This window comes from Oryctolagus cuniculus, chromosome 1 (assembly GCF_964237555.1).
Source record: "Oryctolagus cuniculus chromosome 1, mOryCun1.1, whole genome shotgun sequence".
Taxonomy (NCBI): domain Eukaryota; kingdom Metazoa; phylum Chordata; class Mammalia; order Lagomorpha; family Leporidae; genus Oryctolagus; species Oryctolagus cuniculus.
In genome coordinates, this window is record NC_091432.1 from 17,670,600 (window position 1) to 17,690,146 (window position 19,547).

General features: G+C 41.7%; 1 pseudogene; it reads left to right on the top strand.

Moving 5' to 3' along the window:
* The first annotated feature begins 17,614 nt into the window (after positions 1–17,614).
* LOC100357631 (olfactory receptor 4C45-like) lies at positions 17,615–18,543 on the top strand (annotated as a pseudogene).
* Positions 18,544–19,547: the final 1,004 nt, after the last annotated feature.

Genomic DNA, 19,547 nt, shown 5'->3' on the forward strand with positions numbered 1-19,547 from the left:
ATAGCTACAAAAAAAAAAAAAAAAAGGATTGGCACCGGGCAGGATGGCGGCTATGGAGGCTCCCAGCGGGGCATCCTTGTGCCCTGACCAGACCCTCCACCACATTGTGGGGAAGGTCCCAGCTCCACTCCCATCGCTTGTGATCTTGTTCCAGAGAAGCAGTCGTTGCAAGTACGAATCCTGTTACTCGTGCACAGTGACCAGCAGCTCTGCGTGTGGAGGCCCAGCCCTGTCTGCGGAGGAGACTTTGCTGGGATTTTTGATGCATTTAGGACTTTTGGGAAAAGCGCCCAAGCTCTCAGCACTGGGCAGGTTTCATGGTGTACCTTGCCCTAGGATGCAACGTGGCATGAAATCAGAGTCACCCTTAGCAGTTAAATGTGATGGAAGCCTGCACAGCTTGGGAAAATTCTCAAGGTATGGAGATGCGGGAGACCCACGCAGTGAGGAGGCCCCCAAGGCTTTCTAACCTGCAAGTAAGGAGTTCAGGGAGACGTGGGTTTTCGTATAACCACTATCTCCGACAGTGACGGTGACCGCCAGACTCTGAAAGGACTTCAAAATCGCCTCTGGAGAAAGCGAGAGCAGGGGCCGGCCAGAGGCCCGTGAAAGGGGTCCCAGATCGCCTGAGGAAGAAGTGTCGGGAGGCGACCCCACAGACCCGTGGATGTGGAGGCGGGCGGTGCTGCCCGGTCAGCAGGAGCCCGAGACTGGCCGAGGGGCTGAGTCCAGGTGGCGCAGGAGGGCCCGGAGAGCGAGCCCGAGGGACAAGTGGAGCCGAAGAGGAGCCCAGGGACGCGGGCAGACCTAAGCCCGAGTGCGAGGGCTACGACCCCAGCACCCTGTGCTGCGTCTCCCGCCAGCCTCACAGCTGTGACCGATGTGAAGAAGGGTTTCACGGCGACCGCGTGGTCATTTCTGACACTCGGGGCAGGCTTTTGGAGCCCAAACTGCAGGATCCTGCACGTGCAGGGTGAGCCTGACTCGGAAGCCACGGACCAGCAGGACATGAGAGTGACCCCGGCGGCGCTGAGGGCACAGCTCCGAGGAGTGTGGGAACCTTAGAGCCGCGGTCCCATGAGGACCAAGGGATCAAGGGGAGAATCGCGAAGGCCGCGCAGCCGAGCGGCAGGAAAAAGCTCAAGGTCTTCCAGCCGGTGGTGGAGGCTCCTGCGGCGGCCAAGTGCTGGGTTTGTTGCTGGGCTGGACGGGAGAGTACTTCCTGGCTGCTCGTGAATGTTTAGACTTAAGGATTGTGCACTGTCCCAACTGCCAAATCTGTGAAGTGGACGTTTATTTTTCTTTTTTTTTTTTTTTAACAGAGTGGACAGTGAGAGAGAGAGACAGAGACAGAGAAAGGTCTTCCTTTGCCGTTGATTCACCCTCCAATGGCCGCCGTGGCCAGCATGCCGTGGCCCGTGAGCTTTAGCTGGCGCACTACGCTGATCCGAAGCCAGGAAGGAGCCAGATGTTTCTCCTGGTCTCCCATGGGGTGCAGGACCCAAGGACCTGGGCCATCCTCCACTGCACTCCCTGGCCGTAGCAGAGAACTGGCTGGGAAGAGGGGCAACTGGGACAGAATCCAGTGCCCCAACCGGGACTAGAACCCAGTGTGACGGCGTCGCAGGCAGAGGATTAGCCTATTGAGCCGCGGCACTGGCCAGAAGTGGACATTTAATAGAGCTTTGAAGTCCCATGCGAAAAAATGAAGCTTTCTTCTTACTTCATAAACTAAATTAGATCCATAGGGCACATCTTACAATATGAAAACTATTTTCAGTTCAGTTTCTATATGTGCTCTCTCATTTATAGTGCCTTTTGTGCCTTGTAAAAAAGCACCAAAGCTTAAGAGCCCTAAACTCCATGATCAGACAGGGAGGCTGCCTTGTCTTGGTTGTAACCAACCCTGTGGGTGGGTGCTTGTGCAGGCAGTCCCAGATCTCCTGTGCTTAGGTACATGAACCTCTTGCTCAAAAAAATGCAGATAGCCCAAGATCTAAGTTCACTAACTTTGTGAATTCCTGCATTAGAGAGACTTTTTTTTTTAGATTATTTATTTGAGAGGCAGAGTTACAGAGAGACAGGAGAGATGGAGAGGTCTTCCATCTCTGGTTTGTACCCCAGGTGGACGCAGCACCCAGAGCTGGGCTGATCCAGGGCCAGGGTCCAAGAGCTTCTTGCAGATCTCTCACATGGGTGCCAGGGCCCAGGCACGTGGCTAACTTCTTCTGCTTTCCCAGCCCATGGAGGGGAGCTAGATCAGAAGAGGAGCATCCTGGACAGAGTTGGCACCCATGTGGGAGGCTGGCACCACAGGTGGAGGCTTAGGCTACCACACCACAGCAGAAGTCCCTGTAGTGACTCAAAACACCTTTGGTTGTTGAAGCTGAGAATTCCATGCAAGCAAATGGAGTGTCTGCAGTGTTGATCAGATTGTCCCTCCACAGCGTGGCCTTTGTCACAGCACTCACAGGGGTGCATGGGAGTAAGCGTCACCTCAGACTGCGGCACTTCTGTCCCTTACAGACACAGCAGTGAAGGAGAGAGTGCCCAGGCCCACAACCCAGCACAGGCGGAGGGTTGTCTAGTTCAGTGCAGTTGATTTCTGACTGTGCCAGCTAGAATGGGGGAGTTTCAGGACACTGTGCCCCCCAGGGAGAGGAGATGGGGGGTACTAGGTCTGAACCATAGTTTCCTGTCTCCTTTGTGGGCTGGGATGGATGAGGGGCTGGGATCCACGCGGGGCTGGGTCCTGTGTGTTCCTGCTCTGATGTCTATCACCTCCTCGCTTTTCTACTTGTGAGCTCTTAACTAAAGCTGCTGTACTGCAGTGTCAGGAAGTCGGGACAGGTGGGTGCCTGATGGACCCTCCCAGAGGATCCACATCACAGATTTAACCTGACAGCCCCCAGAGGGCACAGCTTCTGCACAGCACACACTTGGAGCCAGTTGCTTCTGCTCTGTTATCCCAGATATGCCATCTCCCCACGAGGTGATGGGAGGAGAGCAGGGTCTTTGGAAACTAAACCTGACTTCAGCCTTTAGGAGCAGTGTGGGGCTGCACCCCTCTCTCCTCCATGTCTCCTCCTTCCTGGGGAAGGTCTAGGGCACTCACACACAGTCCGCTGGAATGCTGCGTCAGGGAGGTCCTGTGTCCTGACTCCCTGGCTGGCGTAGATCAGACTTGAGATTCAGACTGAGGCCAACTCGGGCTGTGTTTCTGGCGCCTTGTGAGTTGACTGACGCTCAGTTCACCATGCATGGAGGAGCCCACAAGGCACAACAGAGTGCCACCACTGCTACAGAGGCATAGTGGGCAGCCCCTGTCCTCCCCAGGGGATAGCTGGGCTGGCAGGTATGGACACAGGCCCAGCTGCTGGATCGTGTGAGCAGGACCTGTGCTGCCCATGATAGCCACAGATCTTCACGCAAGGTGATGCCATTGGCATGCAGTCGAGCCTCTGGTTTGTTGTAAAAATTGCTATTTAGGACTTTGTACAGTTTCTTCAGCTTATGGAAACAATCGTCATTTTATTACTTCTCCACAAAACCATAGTCCTTTTGTTTCTGTGTCCTTATTCCTCTTTTTCCCTTTTTATTCCCACTATTAGTTCATCTCCCAATATTGTTACAATATGGTGTGGTTATAATTTTCTTCCAAAATGTTCCTGATTTGATAGGATCTTGAAATGGATCTCTGGTAATTGTAGAAATAATTTCTAGTATTTGAGATTCCTTAATTAAGTTACTAAAATGGTAGAAGATCTGAATAGACTTCAGTAAACAGATTTCTAAACCTAATTCATGTAGCTGTGGGAGTGAGAATGAAAATGTTTAAACAACTTTGTAGACCCAAATCCAGATGCTTTGCTGTGCACCTGGCCCATATAGGAGTGCTACCCTCGTGGCCCAGGAAGCCTACGGGGCAGAACGCCTGGAGAACATGCAGGAGTACATTTCACGGAAATCCTAAGAGGAACAGATTCCTTATCAATTAAATATATGGGATATTGGAACCTTGGATTTTTTATAGAAATTCAAAGTGGTGAGAGGTGAAGAGGAGGGACTTAGGGGTCAGGTATTTTTCAGGTTTCAAGAGCAATTTTTGTCTCCCTCATGCAGAGTTGTTGGTGATAATAAAATGAGGAACCTGGAAAAACATAACTGCAAAAAGAATTAAATGCCTTGGAAGAAGTTTAATTAAGGATGTCAAAGATATCTACATTGAAAATTTCAAAGCATTACTAGGGTGATTACTGATGCCATAAACAAGAGTGTCAGTTTGTTAAGTCAACAACAGGAATCACTGTGCACTTACTCCTCATGTAGGATCTCTGTCCTTAATGTGCTGTACATTGTGATTTAATGCTATAACTAGTACTCAAACAGTATTTTTCACTTTGTGTTTCTTTTTTTTTTTTCAGTTTTTTTTTTTTAACTTTTATTTAATGAATATAAATTTCCAAAGTACGGCTTCTGGATTACAATGGCTTCCCCCCCATAACGTCCCTCCCACCCGCAACCCTCCCCTTTCCCATTCCCTCTCCCCTTCCATTCACATGAGGATTCATTTTCAATTCTCTTTATATACAGAAGACCAGTTTAGCATACATTAAGTAAAGATTTCAACAGTTTGCTCCCACACAGAAACATAAAGTGAAAAATAATAGATGATTTTTTTAAATGATGATGAAATCGGATCAAACCTATTGTCATGTTTAATCCCAGCGAGAGTCAAGTGGGGAATTGATAATTTCTTCTTTTTTTAACAGAAGATCAGTTTAGTATACATTAAGTAAAGATTTCAACAGTTTGCACCCACATAGAAACACAAAGTGAAATATACTGTTTGAGTACTCGTTATAGCATTAAGTCTCAATGTACAGCACATTAAGGACAGAGATCCTACATGAGGAGTAAGTGCACAGTGACTCCTGTTGTTGACTTTACAAATTAACACTCCTGTTTATGACATCAGTAATCTCCCTATGCACCAGTCATGAGTTTCCAAGGCTGTGGAAGCCCCTTGAGTTCTCCGACTCTTATCTTGTTTAGACAAGGTCATAGTCAAAGTGGAGGTTCTCTCCCCCCTTCAGAGAAAGGTACCTCCTTCTTTGATGACCTGTTCTTTCCACTGGGATCTCACTCACAGAGATCTTACATTTAGGTTTGTTTTTTTTTGCTTTGTTTTGTTTTGTTTTGTTTTGTTTTGCGAGAGTTGGCTTTCCATGCCTGAAATACTCTCATGGGCTTTTCAGCCAGATCCGAATGCCTTTAGGGCTGATTCTGAGGCCAGAGTGCTGTTTAGGACATCCGCCATTCTATGAGTCTGCTGAGTATCTCACTTCCCATGTTGGATCACTCTCCCCTTTATTTATTCTATCAGTTAGTATTAGCAGGTACTAGACTTGTTTATGTGCTCCCTTTGACTCTTAGTCCTTTCATTATGATCAATGGTGAACTGAAATTGATCACTTGGACTAGTGAGATGGCATTGGTACATGCCACCTTGATGGGATTAAATTGGAGTCCCCTGGTATGTTTCTAACTCTACCATTTGGGGCAAGTCAGCTTGAGCATTTCCCAAATTGTACATCTCTTCCCTCTCTTATCCCCACTCTTATGTTTAACAGGGATCACATTTCAGTTAAATTTCAACACTTAAGAATAACTGTGTATTAATTACAGAATTAAACCAGTCATATTAAGTAGAACAGACAAAAAAACTACTAAGAGGGATAATGTATTAAGTTGTTCATTAACAGTCAGGGCTATGCTGATCAAGTCACCGTTTCCCATAGTGTCCATTCCACTTCAACAGGTTTCCTTTTTGGTGTTCAGTCAGTTGTCACCGATCAGGGTGAACATATGGTATTTGTACCTTTGGGACTGGCTTATTTCACTCAGCATGATGTGTTCCAGATTCCTCCATTTTGTTACAAATGACTGGATTTCATTATTTCTTACTGCGGTATAGTATTCTAAAGAGTACATATCCCATAATTTCTTTATCCAGTCTACCGTTGATGGACATTTAGGTTGGTTCCAGGTCTTGGCTATTGTGAATTGTGCTGCAATAAACATTAAGGTGCAGACCGCGTTTTTGTTTGCCAATTTAATTTCCTTTGGGTAAATTCCAAGGAGTGGGATGGCTGGGTCGAATGGTAGGGTTATATTCAGGTTTCTGAGGAATCTCCAGACTGACTTCCATAGAGGCTTGACCAGTTTGCATTCCCACCAACAGTGGGTTAGTGTTCCTTTTTCCCCACATCCTCGCCAGCATCTGTTGTTGGTAGATTTCTGTATGTGAGCCATTCTAACCGGGGTGAGGTAAAACCTCATTGTGGTTTTGATTTGCATTTCCCTGATTGCTAATGACCTTGAACATTTTTTCATGTGCCTGTTGGCCATTTGGATTTCCTCTTTTGAAAAATGTCTATTGAGGTCCTTGGCCCATCTATTAAGTGGGTTGTTGGTTTTGTTTTTGTGGAGTTTCTTGATCTCTTTGTAGATTCTGGTTATTAACCCTTTATCTGTTGCATAGTTTGCAAATATTTTTTCCCATTCTGTCGGTTGTCTCTTCACTCTCCTGACTGTTTCTTTTGCAGTACAGAAACTTCTCAATTTGATGCAATCCCAATAGTTGATTTTGGCTTTGACTGCCTGTGCCTCCCGGGTCTTTTCCAGAAATTCTTTGCCTGTGCCAATATCTTGAAGGGTTTCTCCAATGTTCTCTAATAACTTGATGGTGTCAGGACGTAGATTTAGGTCTTTAATCCATGTTGAGTGGATTTTTTGTGTAAGGTGTAAGGTAGGGGTCTTGCTTCATGCTTCTGCATGTGGAAATCCAGTTTTCCCAGCACCATTTAATGAATAGACTGTCCTTGCTCCAGGAATTGGTTTTAGATCCTTGATCAAATATAAGTTGGCTGTAGATGTTTGGGTTGATTTCTGGTGTTTCAATTCTGTTCCATTGGTCTATCCATCTGTTTCTGTACCAGTACCATGCTGTTTTGATTACAACCGCCCTGTAGTATGTCCTGAAATCTGGTATTGTGATGCCTCCGGCTTTGTTTTTGTTGTACAAGATTGCTTTAGCTATTTGAGGTCTCTTGTGCCTCCATATAAATTTCATCACCATTTTTTCCAGATCTGAGAAGAAGGTCTTCGGTATCTTGATTGGTATTGCATTGAATGTATAAATTGCTTTTGGGAGAATGGACTTTTTGATGATATTGATTCTTCCAATCCATGAGCATGGAAGATTTTGCCATTTTTTTGGTATCCTCTTCTATTTCTTTCTTTAAGGTTTTGTAATTTTCATCGTAGAGGTCTTTAACGTCCTTGGTTAAGTTTGTTCCAAGGTATTTGATTGTTTTTGTAGCTATTGTGAAAGGGATTGAACTTAGAAGTTCTTCCTCAGCCATGGCATTGTCTGTGTATACAAAGGCTGTTGATTTTTGTGCATTGATTTTATATCCTGCTACTTTGCCAAACTCTTCTATGAGTTCCAATAGTCTCTTAGTAGAGTTCTTTGGGTCCCCTAAATAAAGAATCATATCATCTGCAAAGGGGGGTAGTTTGAGTTCTTCCTTCCCAATTTGTATCCCTTTAATTTCTTTTTCTTGCCTAATGGCTCTGGCTAGAACTTCCAGAACTATATTGAATAGCAGTGGTAAGAGTGGGCATCCGTGTCTGGTGCCAGATCTCAGTGGAAATGCTTCCAACTTTTCCCCATTCAATAGGATGTTGGCTGTGGGTTTTTCATAGATTGCTTTGATTGTATTGAGGAATGTTCCTTCCATCCCCAGTTTGCTTAGAGTTTTCATCATGAACGGGTGTTGTATTTTATCAAATGCTTTCTCGGCATCTATTGAGATAATCATATGGTTTTTCTTCTGCAATCTGTTAATGTGGTGTATCACATAGATTGATGTGAACATTCAACTATCCCTGTGTACGAGGGATAAATCCCACTTGGTCTGGGTGGATGATCTTTCTGATGTGTTGTTGCATTCTATTGGCGAGAATTTTATTGAGGATTTTTGCATCTATGTTCATCAGGGATATTGGTCTGTAATTCTCTTTCAATGCTGCATCTTTTTCTGGCTTAGGAATTAAGGTGATGCTGGCTTCATAGAAAGAATTTGGGAGGACTCCCTCTTTTTTGATTGTTCTGAATAGTTTGAGAAGAATTGGAGTCAGTTCTTCTTTAAATGTCTGGTAGAATTCAGCAGTGAATCCATCTGGTCCTTGGCTTTTCTTTGTTGGGAGGGCCTTTATTACTGTTTCCATTTCTGTCTCAGTTATGGGTCTGTTTAGGTTTTTGATGTCTTCCTGGTTCAATTTAGGCAGGTTGCATGTGTCCAGGAATCTATCCATTTGTGATAGGTTTCCCTGTTTGCTGGCATACAAGTCCTTGTAGTAATTTCTGATGATTCTTTTTATTTCTGTGGTGTCTGTTGTTACGTTTCCTTTTTCATCTCTGATTTTATTGATTTGGGTCTTTTCTCTTCTTTTTTTAGTTAGTTGGGCCAATGGGGTGTCAATTTTGTTTATTTTTTCAAAAAACCAGCTCCTCGTTTGGCTGATTTTTTGTAATGTTTTTCTTGATTCAATCCTGTTGATTTCTTCTCTGATTTTAATTATTTCTCTTCTCCTACTAGATTTGGGTCTGGTTTGCTGTAGGTTTTCTAGATCCTTGAGGTGATTTGAAAGCTCCTCTATTTGGTGCCTTTCCAATTTCTTGATGTAGGCACCTATTGATATAAACTTCCCTCTTAACACTGCTTTTGCTGTGTCCCATAAGTTTTGGTATGTTGTGCTGTTATCCTCATTTACTTCCAGAAAGTGTTTGATTACTCTTTTGATTTCTTCTATGACCCATTGTTCATTCAGGAGCATGTTGTTCAATCTCCATGTGTTTGCGTATGCTCTAGGGATTCCTGAGTTGCTAATTTCCAACTTCATTCCTTTATGGTCTGAGAAGCTGCATGGTATGATTCTAATTCTTTTGAATTTGCTGAGACTTGCTTTATGGCCTAGTATATGGTCAATCCTAGACAAGGTTCCATGTACTGCTGAGAAGAATGTAAAATCTTTAGCTGTAGGATTGAAAGTTCTGTATATATCTGTTAGATCCATTTGGGCTATAGTGTCGTTTAAATCTACTGTATCCTTGTTGATCTTCTGTCCTGTTGATCTGTCTATTTCTGAGAGTGGAGTATTGAAGTCCCCCAGTACTATTGTATTGGGGTCTAAGTCTCCCTTTAAGTCTGTTAACAAATCTTTTAGATAAACCGGTGCCCTGTAATTAGGTGCATATACATTGATAATTGTTATATCTTCTTGTTGTATTGATCTCTTAATCATTATATAGTGTCCCTCTTTGTCACTCTTAACAGTTTTTGTGGTAAAGTTTATGTTGTTCGATATTAAGATGGCTACGCCCGCTCTTTTTTCATTTCTGTTGGCATGGTATATCTTTTTCCAGCCTTTCACTTTCAGTCTGTATGGATCTTTGTTGGAAAGATGCGTTTCTTGTAAGCAGCAAATAGATGGGTTTTGTTCCTTAACCCAATCAGCCAATCGGTGTCTTTTAACTGGACAGTTCAGGCCATTCACGTTCAATGTGACTAATGATAAGTGGTAACTTTGCCCTGCCATTTGCCAAAGATAAGTTCTAATATATGCTTTGAATTCCCTGTGATCTTTTGCTGTGAGGTATCCTTCCTTTACCTTCTTTCATACTGATGACCGTGTTTCTGTGTTTCTGTGTGTAACACATCTTTAAGCATCTTTTGCAGGGCTGGACGAGTGGCAACAAATTCTTTCAATTTCTGTTTGCTATGAAAAGTCTTTATTTCACCTTCATTCACAAATGAGAGCTTTGCAGAATATAATATTCTGGGCTGGCAGTTTTTCTCTCTTAGTACCTGGGCTATATCTCTCCATTCCCTCCTAGCTTGTAGGGTTTCTGATGAGAAGTCAGCTGTGAGTCTGTGAGTCTGATTGGAGATCCTCTGAGAGTAATCTGACGTTTCTCTCTTGCACATTTTAGGATCTTTTCTTTATGTTTCACTGTGGAGAGTTTAATTACAACGTGTCGTGGTGAGGATCTCTTTTGGTCATGTTTATTAGGGGTTCTGTGAGCTTCCTGTACTAGGATTTCTCTGTCCTTCTCCAAACCTGGGAAATTTTCTGCTAGTATCTCACTAAAAAGGCCTTCTAATACTTTCTCCCTCTCCATGCCTTCAGGAACTCCTAGAACCCGAATGTTGGGTTTTTTAATAGTATCCTGAAGATTCCTGACAATATGTTTTAGATTTCTAATTTCCTCTTCTTTTCTTTGGTCTGACTGTATCCGTTCCTGTTCTCTGTCTTCTAAGTCCGATATTCTCTCTTCTGCTTCACCCATTCTGTTTGTAAGGCTCTCTATTGTGTTTTTCATTTGATCTATTGAATTCTTCACTTCATTATGATTTCTCGTCACTATCACAGTTTCCTATTGTACTAGTTGTTTTGTTTCATTTTGATTCCTCCTTAATATTTCATTTTCACGAGAGAGATGTTCTATCTTGTCCATTAAGGATTTCTGTAGTTCAAGAATTTGTTTTTGAGAACTTCTTAATGTTCTTATCAATTTTTTGAGATCTGCTTCTTGCATTTCTTCTAACTCATCATCTTCATAATCTTGAATTGGGGTGTCTTTTACATTTGGGGGCGTCATGGTGACTTCCTTGTTTCTATTATCTTGGTTTTTGCGTTTGTTATTTGGCATATTGGAGATATTTGGTTTCTTCACTGTGGTGCTTTTTCTTGTTATACTATGACTCTAGATTAAGTGGACTGTCTGTTTTTGATGGAGCCTTAGAGGCTTGAGATGGGTGTGACCTGAGAGGTCTGTTTGGTGTGCCAAAGGTGAAACTCCCAGGTTAGGCGTGATAGATCTCTCTCTCTCTCTTTCTTTCTTTTTTTGATTCAAAAGGGAAGTAATTCCGCACAGCTGAACGAAGTTGGAGGTAGTTAGCAGGCAAATGATATCCCCACAGGAGCCAGAGATCAGAAGCTCTTTCCCAAGGACCACACAGGGAATCTGTTCTGCCCTCAGAGTGGGCTCAGATTCTCCTTCAGTCTCCCACTGGGTTGCCAAAGTTACGGAATTGTAGCGTCTCTGGAGAGTACTCACGTGAATTCTGTGAGTTCTCTCCCCCACCGTCTCTTTTTTCACAGTCTCAGTTCAGTAGCACCACAAATTTACTAGGTCCTAATCTCCTGTTAATTCGCCCCGCCCAGAGTCAGGTTTTTCTGCTAGGCTCAGGGCCAGTGCAGACCTGAGGTCGCTCTGCTTATGACGTATGTCCAAGATGGCGCCTGCTCTTTGTCTTGCTCACCCTTGAGAGGTGAGCAGAGAGAGAGAAACCCGTGTCCGTACCAGTCACCTTTTTTTTTTCTCTCTCTCTCTCTCTCTTCCAGTTAGCCTGGTGAACTTCCCCCCACACACACCGGGTGTCGTTCCCTCTAGTCTCCTCACTCCGCTTGCCTGCCAGTGTCTCGGGCTATTGAGGTTCGGCTCACCTCGCATTCCAGCGCTGGTGTGTTGAGTCTGCCACTGGTGTCCCGAACTGTGGGCTCCCACGCTCTCCACGCAGGTCCACTGTGAATCACGCATTCCGGAAGAGTTTCTTCTGCTGTTTCCTCCCCTACTCTTCCTTGAACCTGCAGTATCTCCACTGTTATTAAACTGTCTCTCCACGGACTTTCAGTGTGCTCCCTTCCTATTCCGCCATCTTGCCTCCTCCCCACAGATTATCACTTTGTGTTTCTATGTGGGTGCAAACTGTTGAAATCTTTACTTAATATATGCTAACCTGATCTTCTGTATATAAAGAGAATTGAAAATGAATCTCAATGCGAATGGAAGGGGAGAGGGAGCGGGAAAGGGGAGGGTTGCAGGTGGGAGGGAAGTTATGGGGGGGAAGCCATTGTGCTCCATGAGCTGTACTTTGGAAATTTATATTCATTAAATAAAAGTTAAAAAAAAGAAAGAAAATTTCAAAGCATTAAATAAAGAAATTGAAGACATTAAAAAATGGAAAAATCTTCCATGTTCAAGGATTGGAAATATCAACATCATCAAAATGTCCATACTACCAAAATCAATGTAAAGATTTGGCTCAATCCTAATGAAAATACCTTTGATATTCATGGCAGACAGATCTAGAGAAAATTATGCTGAAATTCATGTTGAAACACAAGACTTCCTGAATAGCTGAAACAGCCTTGTACAACAAAAATATAGCTGGAGGCATCACAATACCAGATTTAAAGACATACTACAGGGCAGTTATAATCAAAGCAGTCTGATACTGGCACAAAAACAGACAGGTAGACCAACGGAACAGAATGGAAACTTCAGAAATCAATTCACACATCTACAACCAACTTACCTTTGACAAATGAGCTAAAATCAATCCCTGGAGCAAGGACGGTGTTTTCAATAAACAGTTCTGGGAAAACTGGATCTGCTACACAAAAATCATCTTAGAGTCAATGCTGATTTTACATTTTAAAAACTTGTAAAAATTAGACATGCTCAGTGTTTGCTTCACAAGCTTGAAGAAAACAAAGGAATAGTTGACAAACAAAATGTAATATATACAAACAATGGAAGCTTTTCCAGCCTTAAAATAAACAATTAAGTTCTGATACATACTATGACATGACTGAACCTTGAGGACTTCATGACAAATTAAATAAACCTGACACGAAAGGGCAAATGTTGTTATGAAGGACTCAGAGAAATTGAATTCATAGAGACAGAAAGAATTACAATTTTTTCAGCTTCTTGGTGAAGTGGGAAGTGAGGATCTATTCTTTAATAGCCGTGATATTTCACTTTGGGAAAATGGAAAAGTTCTGGAGGCATTTGGTGGGCATGACTATACAATCAATACATTTAATATCATTCACATGTATACTGAAAGTGGTTAAATGGTAAATTTTATGTATGTTATGTCACAATAAAAACACATCAAGGGAGAGTAATGGACAATGAATTATGTCAGCAACATTGAAGGAAAACATTGTTGAGTGTTGAGGATGGAGCTAAGGGCGTTGCTTCCCTAGTCTACTCCTGGGCTTCAGAAGTATCTATATGACTAAGGTAAATGCTGATTACCAGAAAGGTAATTCTTGGGGTCGGCGCTGTGGCAGAGCAGGTTAAGGCCCTGGCCTGAAGCACTGGCATCCCATATGGGTGCTGGTTCAAGTCCCAACGGCTGCTATTCCGGTCCAGCTCTCTGCTGTGGCCTGGGAAAGCAGTAGAAGATGGCCCAAGTACTTGGGCCCCTGCGCCCACGTGGGAGACCCAGAGGAAGCTCCTGGCTTTGGCTTCGGATCAGCACTGCTCTGGCCATTGTGGCCAGTTGGGGAGTGAACCAGCAGATGGAAGACCTCTCTCACTCTGCCTCTCCTCTCTCTGTATAACTCTGAATTTCAAATAAATACATAAATCTTTAAAAAAAAAAAAAAGGTAATTCCATGCACATTTGCAGCCAGTTCTTCACCATCTGAAAAACTGAAGAGAAGCCAGTAGCGGTGTCTCCTTTTGTAGTATTTCTAGTCTCCACCACTAGATGTCTGTAGTGATTGGCTGAACATGATTTCTCAATGGCTGATGTGGGAAACTATGATGTTCAAGTCTAAGGATCAGCATTTCCTCTTTGTAGGATAGAAGGAAAATTTATATTCCCAGAATACATAATAAGAATTTGTCCTTTAGGAAATCCCACTGAATGAAATTGACAGTTTATGACTTTTAAACAAGGGCATTTCAGAAAGGTCATGGATAATTGAATTTAAAAAGGTCATTTTTGGTGTAAAAATATTGAAATCTATGAATACTTTTTGATAATACAGACTTTCTGTGCACTTTTTGAAAATATCTCATGTTTCTAATCTTTGGTAGGTGGGACTCCTGCTATCTATGTCCCCTCGGTCACCACTGATAAAAATGCCACAATTTTCCAGCATCATCAGGCACACAACCCTGAAGATTGGCACTTTCATTCTCAAGCATGAACCAGCCATGTTTTCATAAAGAAACATTGTCTGACTCTGACCTATGCCTACAGCCACCCCATCCAAACCTGAAACTATATTAGTCAGTCATAAGGAGAAAAACGGTCTACAATTATGGTTTCCAAATGATCTTACCCAAGAACTCTCCTAAATTATACCCAGAGGCATATCTATCCCAAGCTCAATTGTTTCTCCAAACACTGCCTCTATTGATCTTACTGAGTACCTAGTGGGAGTAAATAAAGGACCTTAACTGTCACTCTGGCAAAGTTTCCCAGGAGCCTATTACTCATTCTCTGAGGACTTAAGAAGTCAGTGCATTACCAAATCCTGCAGTTGAGAGACTCTACTTAAACATTTTTGGAAACTCAAAGAGCCAAGACTAAGAAGGACCTGTGAGCAAACGACACCAGCAAAGTCTTCTAAGAAGAAGCCTAAGATTTGGGGATATAATTCTTGGGCTCTGTTTCTAGAGAGACACTTGGAAGAAGGATTTCAAACCAGAATGAAAGGAATTTTCTCGCCACATTGTTCATGAACTCCTTAGCAAACAAAAGTTTGACAAACTTGATTGAGTCCAATCGAGTGGATTTGATTAAATTAGTGTTAGGGTTCATGAGCTAGCTCGTCCTGATTTTGAATAATTTGGTATTGTTCTCACTGATGTAATCCACTGATGTATTATAAAAGCATAGAATGAATCTGATTTCATATCCATAATAACCTCACAATCATATATTTTTGGTGGTGAGATTGGTTAAAAAAGTCTATTTTAATAATTTTTAAATATGTAATACATTATTATTAACTGTGGTTGCCACATTCTCATTGTTTTCAATTTTGGTTATATGGATCTCTAAAGTATCTGTAACACTATATGTGTTTTGAAGACTTGCTTATACTTCACAATGTTTGTGGTGGCAATGAAATTAAAAGATGTCTCTATTGGTACAGAAAAATGAATTTTATGCCTCTTTCTTAAACTTTTGATGAAGTCCTGTTCAATGCATGGATTTCAACATTTTTACACAAAAATAAACTTAGTTTTTCCTTCAGTTTTCCATGAACTTCTTCAAATATCCTCATACTGCCAAGAAAATGCATGGAAATTAATTCTAGCGCTATTGTAGTTTCAAAAATGAAAATGGTTATTTTCTGCATAATGCAGGTTGACAATGAGAACTAAACAACGATATCCATACTCTGACGAGGTGTCTAAAGAGATATGAACTTCAGTGTCCTACATCTCAATCAAGTCAGATGACTGTGTTGCAAATGCCAGGAGGGAAGAAACTGATGCCTGGAATCCATCGAAAAACAGAGGACTCCACAATGAATTAGACCCAAGGTCAGTGGTAAATCTTTGTTCCCAAATGTAAGCAAATTCATTTAAATTATTCTACTTACTTTTACTCAACTAGTTTCTAGAGTTACATTTGTGACTTACAGATTAGTATGAAATTGAAAATAAGAAACTCAGGATAACTCCATGTGTCATTTGATTCCACACACCAATAGGAAACACAATTCATAATTCTATTAGATCAGACTCTGTTAAGAACTACTGATGTCGTGTTTATAACGTTATGATTAATGTTTGTGCCTCACTAAAGACATTGATTTCATGAATTTCAATTTTCAATAGTGTGGAATTGCTTTGACCTTTTCACAGCCTCCAAATTGCCACATTCGTGTTAGAATTCATGAATGAAATCTACTTGGAGTGATTACTCACATAGTCTCCATCTAGAGAACCTATAAATATAGAGGAAACAACACTGAGCAGTCCTGAAAGCTAAGGTTTTCCTCTACTTTGCTAAAACAGAGAGGTCATGATGCTAATCTCTGTGCCCAGGATTTTTTTATTATTTTATTTTTAAATTTTTGGTTAGTGTGTAATACTTGCACATTTTATGGAGGACAGTGCAGTAACTTAGCACTTAAGCACAGCATAAGCCAGTCAAGTCAAAAATGAACCTTTTCATTTTTCATATTTGGAGCCTACATAACATGTTGTGAAATGCAGTCACCCAACACAGAAAGACAAATATTGTATGTCTGTCTCATATAAGAAAGTTTAAAAATTGTTGATTTGAACTTAGAATCTTGACCAGAAATGTGAGGAAAATAATATTGCTATAGTTTTTGAAAGATATTGGAGAAAGTAAGGAGAAGGAATAAAAACTGTTATGTCTCTTTGTAACAAAAACATGTACTCATCTAGAAAATCTATGCCCTTATTAAAATGTGTATATATATTAAATATTTCTACCCATTGGCAAGAAGAAAAGGAAGAGCCTATTATCCTAACCATTATGTCTGATCAATGGAAAACTCAGGGAATTTCAAGTGTCATTTAGTTCTATTTCTATCAAGTGAAAGGGAAAATATATCTAATCAGAAGTTAACTCTATATTTGATGTAATGAATTGAAAAGAAAATATACTTGAGAGGTATTGTGCGCTTTTCATGGAAATTTGCACCATTTATTAGCCTGTGTGGGCAGATGTGGAAAGAATGAACATGAAAAACTGGGGCTGTTGAGTGAATTATGCTCAACTGTTCTATCAACAAAAAAATTGCAACTACAGCTCTGTCCCTGCTCAGTGCATGTATATTCATTTTACAAAAAGGAATCATAGATCACATAACAGGCAGGCATAAGCTTATCTAGGCTTGGTACTTTCATATCTAATACACTGATGACCTTGAAAAGAATAAATAGATATCTATAAACATTCAGACCAAAACACAAGTATAAAGCTGATGAACATTGTCCCAAAATTTGAAAGAGAGCCATCTAGGAGACTTTTTAGAGCCAAAAACTTTGCAAGTCAATGCAGGGACACATTCATAATACCACTTGCTTTAATATAGGTACTTGTAAGGTGCAGTCACTATTCAGTTAATACGAAGGAGGAGAAATCTTACCTTTCTCTGCTTCTTAAAACTATCTGAAGATCGAAAAAGTGAGTGGAAGTTTGGCTCGACCGACCTCAGAGACCAGAACCAAAGGGGTCAAAGGTACTTTCATATTACCTTTGAAACATTATCACTGGGGCCAGCGCTGTGGCATAGCAGCCAAAGCTGCCACCTGCAGTGCTGGCATCCCATATGGACACGTGTTCAAGACCAGGCTGCTACACTTCTGACCCAGCTCTCTGCTATGGCCTGGGAAAGCAGTAGAAGATGACCCAAGTCCTTGGGCCCTTGCACCCACAAGGGAGACCCAGAAGAAGCTCATGGCTCCTGGCTCCTGACCGGAACAGCTCTGGCCATTGTGGCCAAATGGGGAGTGAACCAGCAGATGGAAGACCTCTCTCTTTCTCTGCCTCTCCTTCTCTCTGTGTATAGCTCTGATTCTCAAATAAATAATAAAAAAAAGAGAAAGAAACTTTAGGAACTAAGTTGTCAGTAGATTAGCCAAGTGGGATTCCACAGGAATATAGTCTGCAAAACTTTAAAAAAAAATTATCACTGAGAAATACTGTGGTTATCTTCCAAACACTATACCCAAAATCAACCTAAACTGAGGGAAAGGATGAACAATGTAACAGAATTCATCCTGCTGGGCCTCACCCAGAATCCAGAACTGCAGAAATTCCTATTTGCTGTGTTTTCAGTCACCTACTTGATCACACTGGCAGGTAACCTGCTCATCGCAGTAACCATCTTTGTCAGCCCAGCCCTGGGCTCTCCCATGTACTTTTTCCTGTCCTATCTGTCCATTATAGATGGTTTCTACTCTTCTTCCTCAACACCCAAAATGATCTTTGAGTTGGTCTCTGAGAAGAGCACCATCTCCTTCAATGGATGCATGACTCAGGTATTTTTTGTCCATTTGTTTGCTGCAGCTGAGGTAATATTATTGATTGTCATGGCCTATGACCGCTATGTGGCCATCTGTAAGCCCCTGCACTATCTGACCATCATGAGCTGACCTGTGTGTGCTTCCCTGGTGAGTGTGGCTGGGATCATCGGATTTCTGCATGGAAGCATCCAGATTTTGTTTATGGTCCAGTTACCATTCTGTGGCCCCAACGTTATTGACCATTTTGCATGTGATCTCATGCCCCTCTTGCAGCTGGCCTGCACTGACACTCACTCTTTGGGACCCCTGATTGCTGTCAACAGTGGGGCAGTATTTTTGCTCAGTTTCCCTATGCTGGTTGCTTCGTATGCCATCATCCTGCGTTCTGTGAGGGCTCATAGCTCGGTAGGACGTCAAAAAGCGCTGTCTACCTGTGCCTCTCATATCACTGTTGTCATCTTATTCTTTGTACCTTGTACTTACCTGTACCTGAGACCCATGACCAACTTCCCCACTGACAAGGCTGTGACTGTGTTTTGCTCCTTAGTAACTCCTATGCTGAATCCTTTAATCTACACTTTCAGAAATGCAGAAGTGAAAAATGTTATGAAGAAGCTCTGGGGCAAATCATGAAAACTGAGGATAAATAAATCTTGTGATTTGATTTTTAAGCCAAAAAAAATCTAGTGATTTTCATTGGCATTTGTTCTCCTTTTGGTTCATCTAAATTGAGACAGTTAAATACCTTGTGTGGGTCACCTTTCATTAAGCATCTGCTTATACTGGACAGAGCCCACATCTCCCACGGCACCGAAGGCATTGGCTAGGGCCCAGCACATTTGTAACAGCCCTGGAAATTGCCTAGTTTATTTTCTAATTAGAAGAAAAAGTGCATACATTCAGAAAAGCAACCTGATTATTTTCATCACTACATAAAGTCATAAAATGTAATTTTTAATATTTTATAAAAGGTTGCCAAATTCATAATAGTTCCCTAATGCAGGCATAAAAGAGATCAACATGATACTCTTGAGTCCTTTTCATCCCCAAGAAAACAACTAAAATAAACTTTCAATTCAAGATGAGAAACGACTGTGAGGGGAAATGAAATCAAGCGTAGCAGAATTATTTGATATTTTAGATGCCACTGTGCATGCTGTCATTTTGAAAAACTGACTGACTTTTCAATCTTAACTTTATCAAATCATTAACAAACAATATTAAAAGCACAAAATGAATAGACTGTCCTTGCTCCAGGAATTAGTTTTAGATCCTTGATCAAATATAAGTTGGCTGTAGATGTTTGGGTTGATTTCTGGTGTTTCAATTCTGTTCCATTGGTCTATCCATCTGTTTCTGTACCAGTACCATGCTGTTTGGATTACAACTGCCCTGTAGTATGTCCTGAAATCTGGTATTGTGATGCCTCCGGCTTTGTTTTTGTTGTACAAGATTGCTTTAGCTATTTGAGGTCTCTTGTGCCTCCATATAAATTTCAGCACCAATTTTTCCAGATCTGAGAAGAAGGTCTTCGGTATCTTGATTGGTATTGCATTGAATTAATAAATTACTTTTGGGAGAATGGACATTTTGATGATATTGATTCTTCCAATCCATGAGCATGGAAGATTTTTCCATTTCTTGGTATCCTCTT